The sequence below is a fragment of the Cavia porcellus genome, unplaced genomic scaffold, assembly GCF_034190915.1.
Source record: "Cavia porcellus strain 051 isolate PalLab524CR breed Dunkin Hartley unplaced genomic scaffold, mCavPor4.1 scaffold_3, whole genome shotgun sequence".
Classification (NCBI taxonomy): domain Eukaryota; kingdom Metazoa; phylum Chordata; class Mammalia; order Rodentia; family Caviidae; genus Cavia; species Cavia porcellus.
Genome location: NW_026947486.1, coordinates 60,161,632 through 60,171,294, shown reverse-complemented (window position 1 = coordinate 60,171,294; position 9,663 = coordinate 60,161,632). Strand labels below are relative to the sequence as shown.

General features: G+C 38.6%; 1 long non-coding RNA gene across 1 annotated transcript in view; it reads left to right on the top strand.

Annotated features, from left to right (window-relative positions):
• The first annotated feature begins 279 nt into the window (after positions 1–279).
• The window catches only part of LOC134475473 (uncharacterized), a 71,381-nt gene continuing 61,997 nt past the window's right edge, over positions 280–9,663 (top strand). Inside the window, exon 1 of the long non-coding RNA XR_010046607.1 lies at positions 280–609. This is a non-coding gene — a long non-coding RNA (uncharacterized LOC134475473). The remainder of the gene's footprint in view (positions 610–9,663) is intronic.

Sequence of the window (9,663 nt, the reverse complement as noted above, 5' to 3'; positions counted from 1 at the left end):
GCGCTGGCAGATAGAGCGGGCCTGCAGACAGAGCCATACCTATGCTTGGGGGCGGGGGCTGTGATCTCTAGCATGCAGCACATAGGTGGAACACTCACAGTGGGCAGGGTGCTTAGGGCAGGCACGGTGCCAGGTTGAGGGTGGCACATGCAGAGTGAAGGCGGGATGAGCGGTGGGATGTAGCATGCAGGGCAGGGCTGGGACTGCCCCTAGAAACACACAAGGTGGCGGCAATGGCTGCGCATGGGGGGGGCAGGGCTGGGAAGGTGCATGGGGGGGTGGCGCTGTGTGCTGGGAGGCAGAGTTGGGACGCATCCTGAAGTTGGGACTGCTTCCAGAGGCACAGTTGGTAGCCAGACCCAGGCGGAGCTGAGCCACCACGTGGAGCTGAAACTGCTAGTGGGGCACGCGGATTAGGGTGCAGCATTAAAGTCAAACTGCGTGTGGACCTGGAGTGCAGCATGAGAGCTAAGATATCGCACGAAGTTGGGGGGCGGCGTGAAAGCCTAAAGCAGCTTAAAGCAGTCCTGCACATATCTCTCAACACTGTTTGGGCTCGTTTATTTTTTATCTTGGCGAGGAATGAGTTGGCGTGAGTCGGCGTGCAAGGTAAGGGGGAAGGGAGGGGAAGCAGGGAGGAAAGGAGACACTGAGAAAGCTCTGAAAGGCTACAGGGAAAGACACTATTATGTCTTTAAGTGTGGGGAAGCGGAGGGATCCTGGAGGAGCGGGAAAGAACACACATTCCCAAAACAAAGGCTTAAAGATAGAGAGTTTTGTAAGCTTGTCTTCAGTGTGATAAGCTATAAATAGGTATGTTTTTTGGGGGGGAGGGGACAGGAAGTGGTCCCCAAGATAAAATCTGGTAAGAATTTGCCATCACCAATATATACGAGTGGATTTCACGTGTGTTTAGTAACAACTCTGCCCGTGAGAAATTAAAAAGCTCTGAAGGACGTAAGAGTCTCACAGTGTGGGCCAGCCCAGGAAAACTCTGCCTTGGGCTATCTGAACCCAAAGGATGTGAGAGTCTCTGAGTGTGGACACAGATTGGCCCAGAAAGACTCTACCTTGGGCTATCTAAGAACATGAGAGCTTTACTTGAACCCACAGAAAGGGGGAGAAAACCTACCTGGGGCCTGGCCCAGGCAATCTCCGGGGGGTTGCTCACCTGTGGTAAATTGGGTCAGTGTTGTTTGTGGACCGTCAGCAACAAGTTTACAGCTCCAGAGTGCAGAAGTGAGGAATTAATGCAGGATGTGGTCCAGTCCTGGTCCTGAACGGCAGGGGACTCAAACTGGGAAAAAGCACCAGGAGTCTCTCATCTGCTGTTCCCAGTCAGGGAACCATATGATAGAACTGTGGGGGATGAACTGTGGGTGGCTGAAAAGATAAGAAGTATGAAATATAAATGACTTATTTTCAGAATACTAGGAGAGACACCCCCGATCCCCTGGGGCATGGCATCTCCCCCTGGGGTCAGCGATCTCTCTGTGGAACACATGGAGTGGGGGTATACATATAGCTTAGGTTAGGGGTGGTGCCTGAGGGGCGTTAGGGATTCACAAGTAGCCCATTGGTATTCTTTTGGCATCAGAGGTAAATTCCTAGGGGTGGGGAAGATAGAGCCATAGGTAAATCCTACAATTCTGCTGAGTCACCAACCTCCCAAACAGAAAGATTATTAGACTCCAGAGGATAGAAGTCAACCAATGTACTCTGTCTATAACGGAGGATAAGCAAAGAGGAAAAATGTCCCTCATGCTTCCACAGAAAGTCACATGGTCAAGCAGGACTATGACCCAGCCTACCTAGCAGGTGACCCAGACAGAGGAGCTAAGAGGCTTTGTGCATAGTCTCAAGACACACACACACACACATACACACACACACACATATAGATACAGATATAGATATAGATAGATATAGATATAGATATATATCTCAAAGGATTAGTTTTGAGTAGCACATTTAATCGGTCTTATTTTGGTTTGGTCTTGGACACTCAGAAGAAATGTATAACCAACAGATTAAAAAATAACAATAATATAAGTTAGATAGATAAAGAATTCCCCAATTACTGCACTGATCCCTGATGGCAGTCTCCAGCTACTTGTAGCTTATTGTTAATGTGTTTCATTGAGTCTGAAAATTTGCAGTGGCAGCTGTAAAAGAAAGCTCTTTGAGAATCTTCAAATTCCTTTGCTAAAATTGTCCTTCAAATCTGCAGAGTTCTTGATCTATATATATAACTGAAGCTAGAGGGACTTATGCACTCATAAATGAAACTTGTTGCTTTTAGATAAATAATTCAAATCAGGTGAAGAAGATCTTAAAACAATAAAATAAATATCAGACTTATAGATAACTTTCATGAACAGGCAGACATAGGACCAAGCTAGTTATAGTTCCTACTTGAATCCATTAAAAATAGGATATGAACTTGTCTCCTCCCAATCTCTCCTTCCTCTCTAGTGCTTACCTTTTGGCCATGTATATTTGATCTTTTGGTAAAATTCATTTATTATCATGTAGAGGCTTTCAAACTCCAAATGACCATGCATATGGAGCCAATGATAAATGTGCCAGATTCCTGTAACTGGAGTTCATTAGACTGACATTCTGAAGAAAGTCCACAACTGCTAAATCCCAAAGTGACTTCTATTCAAGGTCCCTAAGATTAGCTTTCTGATATTTCTTAGCCTAGAGCAGTGAGAGTGTATTTTCACCCATTCTTCCCTAAAAGCAGTTAGGGATATATCCTAAGAAGGTGGAATATTGTAGACAGATAAATTAGATAGAAATTAATAGGCAGTCATAGAGGGATTGGGTCCATAAGGAAGTCAGCACAAAAATAAAGATATCAGATATGTAACTGGAGGTGAATCTGAAGAGATCCAGACCTCAGGGTGGAAAAGCAACATAGCTAGGTCTTCATAACTCCTAGAGATAAACAACAACTTCAGATTATAATGTAAGTAGAGTCATCTGGTCCACTGAGCTCAGATATGCACCAGCTGCATGTGTGTGTCCAAAACATCTGGACCCATACTCCCCTCGCTTTAATATTGTGAGACCATGAACTTGGCACCTCTGACATCCAGTAGATTGGGAGCTATATTTTTCCATATCACTCTGAAAGTTCTTGGTGGTTGGTGACATACAACAGCAGTGCATTGAACTATTAGGTATTCAGTCTTCACTGTCTGGTTTTATTCATGTCTATTATTCAAATGCAGGCTGCTTATTTTCTGAGTTGGTTATTACTACTACCATTTCAGCACTAGACAATGCCTCAGGTCTGTGTTTTTCCAATTTCATAATTTGCATGTTGTTCAGAGGCGATGGAGAAAGCACTTAACAAGGGTAGCTCATCCCCATAAGCCTCTGTATGGAGTCAGAGTAGGCCTAGGTATCTCATCAACAATCACTGACCTATGGTCAGTTATTGGAAAATTCTCTCTGGCACTGAGGTTTACTACTAAAGGATGAGTCCTAAGCTTCTATGAAGTAGCATGGTGCCTATCTCTTTGTTCTTCTCTTTAAGTGATTAATAATGTTCACATGTGATGCATGGGGTTGGTGAAAGGATGACTTTGGCATTCCTATATCTGCAAATGCTGCAACTCTGAGATACACCTTAAGCCCACACCTATCTGAGACCAGCACAAGTACAGAACCATGGCCTAGGCTTCCATGGCCTGCAAACCATTCTAGTATACTTGTGGCCTAAGATTGTTATGGCCAGCTTCAGATGATGCTGACCAGAAAACAAATCCATTTGCTTGGGGAAATAAATTCCTCCCTTAACACCAAGGTGGGGCTCTGAGTAGCCCAGAGGCTAAGTCTATGCTCACAACCCCAAAGACATGTATTGTTGGTATTCCACCAAGATGAGTTTCATTGACTCAGAACTAAATTTCAAGGCAAAGTTCTGGGCTTACTTTCTTCTCATAGTTCCCAGAAAATTTCATCTTTATTCTGTTTTTCCTGGGTTTCTGGGGTGGTATAATCTCTTTGCCTACTTGTTAAGGAGGTTCTAGAGGCTCTGTCTGTAGTTACTGTCTTCTGAAGTCTTTTCATGTATTTCTCTTATTATCTCAAAACTATGGGGCACATTCCTGCTCAGCTCTGCATGTAGGCATGATAATTATTGGAGAAGCTCTTTTAATATAAGGTTCATTTGACCTCAATTTATCTGGTTGATCTCAGCCTCCTTCATGACTGAGAACATCAAGATGAGAATAACTAGATTTTAGTGTTTGAAGAGATATACAATTGCCTGATTTTATAACATCCAGTTACAGAATCCTGGAGAAATGTCTAGAAGTCTTCAAACTTACATTAACTTTGGATTCCAGGAAAATCAGAGCAATGTAGAACACCTTATCAGAAGCTCACATTCCCCAAGTAGAAGCAAATACTCTGATGGTAATTGAGGTAGCCCTAACTCCAAAGCAAATACAATCATGGAAACACAATTAATTCTTAGCCATAAGAATTCTGTATTTACTAAAGCAGGACTAAGATAATGATCAACAGAGCCCAGCAAGCTGTCCCTTTCTTGTGAACAGACTATTCTGAAACTCATTTATCAGAGTAAGCTCCCTCTAGTTATTTTAGCTGAATAATTTTTTTCTCCCTCACTAAATGTATAATAAACCTTTTTATGCCTCACATTGAAATGTCCTGGAATTCTTTTTCTGTGACTTGAGTCAAGAGCCTACTTTGTTGGCAGAGTTGAGGTTCCCAACTGCTCTTTGGGAGACCTCCTCAAATCCCTTTTGGTGGCATAATGATACTTAAAACTTGAGAATATATGTTGGAGCATTGAGAGTGCCTTGATGTCTGGAGAGAAGGGGGTTGGAGAGGAAGAGGAAATTTGAAGAATGGAGTGAGAAGGGATAATTAAATGTTAACTATGTGAACTTATGTGAAGAATATATAGCTGTTCTTTGTAGAATTCTTTTGGCTCTTTGTATGTTTGAAAATTTCAAAAAAAGAAGTTGGAAAACTACAACATAAGGAAGGAGGTATGATATTTCCATACATTTTACAGAAATGAATTAGAATGAGCCCTATGAAGGGGTAGTTGGGTCTAGGGTTTTGGAGATAACTGGTAGTCTTAATGAAGTAATGATTTTAGAATATTTTACTGGGTAGGTGGTAAAATTAGATTACAAAGGGTTAAAATGATACAGCAGAAGCATGAAAGCAGTCTAAGATTTTAAACAATGGAAGAAAGAGACAGGAACCTGGCCTGAAAAATAATAAAATTTTGGAAAAATATTTATAGTGGTATTAATTTTCACTTTACCATGGATACACATTAATATAAAATTAATATTTCATCTTCTGGATCCCCTTTACATATGATTTTCCTGAAATATGAAATGATTTAGAAAATCAATAAAAGAATAAAATGCACAATGCTACCATCTAGAGTATCTATATACAATTACACCCATTGTTTGACAAAAATGCCAGTGGCTTGCTCAGAAAAGTTTAGAGCTTCTAAGTTTATATTTGTGTTTATGTGTTCAATACCATAAAAGGGAAACAATACTTTTGGTAAATCTCAGTGTTTGGGCTCCAATATTTTAATCTCTTAATTAAACATTTCAAATTAAGACAAATGTCTAAATTTTAATTTCGAACTACTAGAGACTTTTTAGCAATGCTTTACCTTGATGCTGCTTTGGAAATGAGTTGAATTGTTTAGAAGAGCTGAACCCTACATGAAAGAATGAAAGGGGTGATTTTGTTTAGAATAGATAAAACTGATTATATTTTGGGCATTTACTGGTTTGTTTTGCTTTAGAAAACTATATCAAACTTATCATCTTCTCCACAGTCAATTGTTACAACATAGTGGTGAATGTGTACATATGAAAGTGCACTGTCAAGGAATAGTAAACGAAGTAGCTTAAGGTCGGGAGGAGATCATGCTTGAAGATTGTGTAGGATTTCAACATTTAAAGATGAGATGAATCATGAAAAGTTCAGGCAGAGAGTACATTGAAAAACAGAGACACAGCAGCTGAGGCATTTTTGAAAATAGGTCATTCCTGAAGTGATCAGAGTATAAAATGCATTAGGATGAATGGTGGGGGAAATGAAGCAAGGAATTTTGTTGGGATCCAACTGTCTCTATTTCTTTAATCAGGTTTATTCTTGAGACTAGGAGGCTTCATTTTGTTGGTGATCTCTAAAGGCCAAATAATTTGCCTGGGTAGACAGCATGTGATTAATAAATACCAGTCAATGATATCATTAGCTAATACTATTTTACAGTTATATTTCCTATGAGCTTGTATATCAGAACTAAGAATGAAGGTAGATGCTGAGATTTAGCTGCTAGATATTGGTGGTTCCGTACTTGAAATACAAGTCCAATATATAGCTCAGGGATCATATTAATATGTAGGTTCTTATTCTCTTATTTGACAGGAACCTGTGATCCTGTCTTTCTAATACACTGCTTAGTGATACATAAGTTACTAGTATGGGGATCTCATATTGAGGAGCAAGGATTTAAAGGACTTTCACCTTCCACTCCTTAAACTTTAAACTCACGAAGTCTGTTTTATGAATAAAAGTTCTACTTGCTTTAGGGAAGGAAATGGGAAAGAATATAGGAGTTATTTGCTGTCTTCTTGACAAGGTATTTGCCTTAATTGATACAAAAAATTTCATGCCCTAATTTTCACATTTGTGATCCTCAAAAATCCCACAATTTTTTTCTTTTCTTGGCCTCATATGGTATAGATTTTTAAATTTTATTTTAAAGAGATTAATACAAAAGAGGACAGAACAAAGCAGATCATAACAGAACAGTGTAGACAAAACAGTACTTCCAAAAAGACAATCAGATATTATTCTTTTTTTTTTTTTTGTCCTTTTCTTTTTTATCGGTACCGGAGATCAGACTCAAGACCACACACTGGCAAAGCAGGTGCTTATGCCACTGAGCTAAATCCCCAGCTCCCAACAGTCAGATATTAACAGTAGCTACCATAATGTCTCTTTCTTTGAAATAGTTGAGCATACCTTCACATACAATAGTATCAAACATAAAAAATAGTATAAAATTGGTCAAGAGAATGAAAGTATCATAGGGCATTCAGAACCAAATAATAGAAAATGAACAATGGCTACTACATTATCTCATTTTTCATAGAACATTTGTTTATACTATCACACATATTAATAAGACACAACATAATAGAACCCATGGAAACAGAAGAACAAAAACATGGTAGGACTTCAAAGCAAGATGATATTAAATCAGCAATGGCTGCCATAATGTCTTGTTTTCTTCAAAATAGCTGTTCATACCATCACACATAATAAAATCAAACAAAACAGAATAAGGCCATTCCAACTAATGAATGAAAACATTATAAGATTTAAAAGCAATGTAATGGGGAACCATGATTACCATAAAATCTTATGTACTCTTGTCATTTCTTACACTAGGGAGACTATGTGGTATTTATACATGTGGGTTTGATTTATTTTTCTTATGAGTATGGTCTCAAGTTGTGTCCATTTATAAATATCTCAATGTTATCATTCTTTATAGCTGTGTAGTACCTCGTTGTATAAAAATACCACAACATTTTTATCCATTCCTCAGTTGATGGACACTTAGATTGTTTCCAAGATCTGGCTATTACACATTGTGCTGCTATAAACATGGGTGCACATATATCACTATGGTATTATGTTTTCAGTTCCTCTGGGAATATGCATGGAAGCAGAATAGCTGTATCAAATGGGACTTCCAATCTCAGCTTTTTGAAGAATCTCCAGACTGACCTCCACAGAGGTTGCACCAGTCTACATTTCCACCAACAGTGCAGGAGAGTTCCTTTTTCCCCACAGCCTCTCCAGCATTTGTTGGTGTAGGTTTTCTTGATCCTAGCCATTCTTTCAGGAGTGAGATGGAATTTCATTTTTGAATTTTGTTTGCATTTCTCTAGCCATTCTTTCAGGAGTGAGATGGAATTTCATTTTTGCATTTTGTTTGTATTTCTCTAATGACTAAAGATGAGTATTTTTACATGTATTTATTTTCCATTTGCATTTCTTCATCTGAGAACTGTGTATCTATCTTGGAGGACTGTGTACTCATCTTGGATGCCCATTTTTTGACTGGGTCTTTGAATTTTGGGAGTCTGACTTTTTAAAATTCTTTAAATATTTTAAACAGAAGCCCTTTGTCTGAGGGACAGTTCACTAAGAGTTTTTCTCAGCCTGTGGGTTTTCTTTTCACTATGCTGGAGATTTCCCTTGACATGCAGAAACTCGTTAATAAGATATGATCCCAGTTATCGATACTGGGAAGTATTTCCTGTGCGGTTTGATTCCTGTTCATGAATTCTCTACTACCTATATGTCTTCAAGATTTTTACCTAATTTGTCTTCCAACAGATATAATGTTTCTGTTTTAATATTTAGAGTTTTGATCCATTTAGATTTTAGTGTAGTACATGTTGATAGTACATGGTGATAGGCCTGGGTCTACTTTTAGTTTCTGGCATATGGAGAGCCTGTTTTCCCAGGATGATTTACTTAAGAGATTATTGTTCTTCCAGTGAACACGTTTGGCCTCTTTATCAAAGATAAGGTGGTTGAGTATGTTGGTAGTTGTGGTTGCATCTTCTAATCTGTTCCAATGATCTTCAGATCTGTTTTATTCCAGTACCATGTTGATTTTACTGTAGTAGCTTTGTATAACTTCAAGTCAGGGATTGTGACACCTCCTGCCTTGCCTTTGTTTCTTAGAATTGCCTCTGCTGTTCTAGGTCTCTTCTGGTTCCAGATGAAATTTAGGAGTAAAATTTTTTTAGATCTATGAGGTATGTTGATGGTATTTTAATTGGGGTTGCATTGAATCTGTATAACAATTTTGGGAGACTGTGCATTTTCACAGTAATTACTCTTCCTATCCATGAACAAGGGATGTCTTCCCATTTTCTGAGGTCCTCTTTGATTTCCTTTCAGGGTATTATAATGTTCCCCTATATAGATCTTTTAGTTATTTTCTGAGATTGGTTTCTAGATGTTTAATATTTTTGAATGCTAGTATGAAGGGTGTGGCTTCTCTTATTTCTCTCTCAGTGATTTTTTTTGTTAGTGTATAAGAATGCTATTGATTTTTGAGTATTGACTTTGTATCGAGCTACATTGCTGAATTTATTATATCTAGGAGTCTTTCAAAGGAGTTTTGAGGTTTCTATGTAGAGTATCATGTCATCTGCAAATAATGATAATTTAACTTCCTCTATTCCTATCTTTACTCCTTTTATTTCTCTCTTTTGTCTAATTGCTCTTGCTAATATTCCAAGTACTATGTTGAATAGAAGTGGTGTTAGGGAAATCCTTGTCTTGAGCCTGATTTCAAGATAAAGGCTTTCAGTTTTTGGTCATTTAATACGATGCTGGTTGTTGGTTTGTTGTAGATGGCCTTTATCATATTGAGGTAAAGGTGATGTAGTCCAATTTTCTGTGAGATTCTTATCATGAATGAGTGTTGGATCTTATCAAAAGATTTTTCTGCATTAATATAAATGATCATATGATTCTTACTTTTGGCACTATTGATATGGTGGATTACATTTATTGATTTGCTTATGTTGAACCATCCCTGCATGCTTG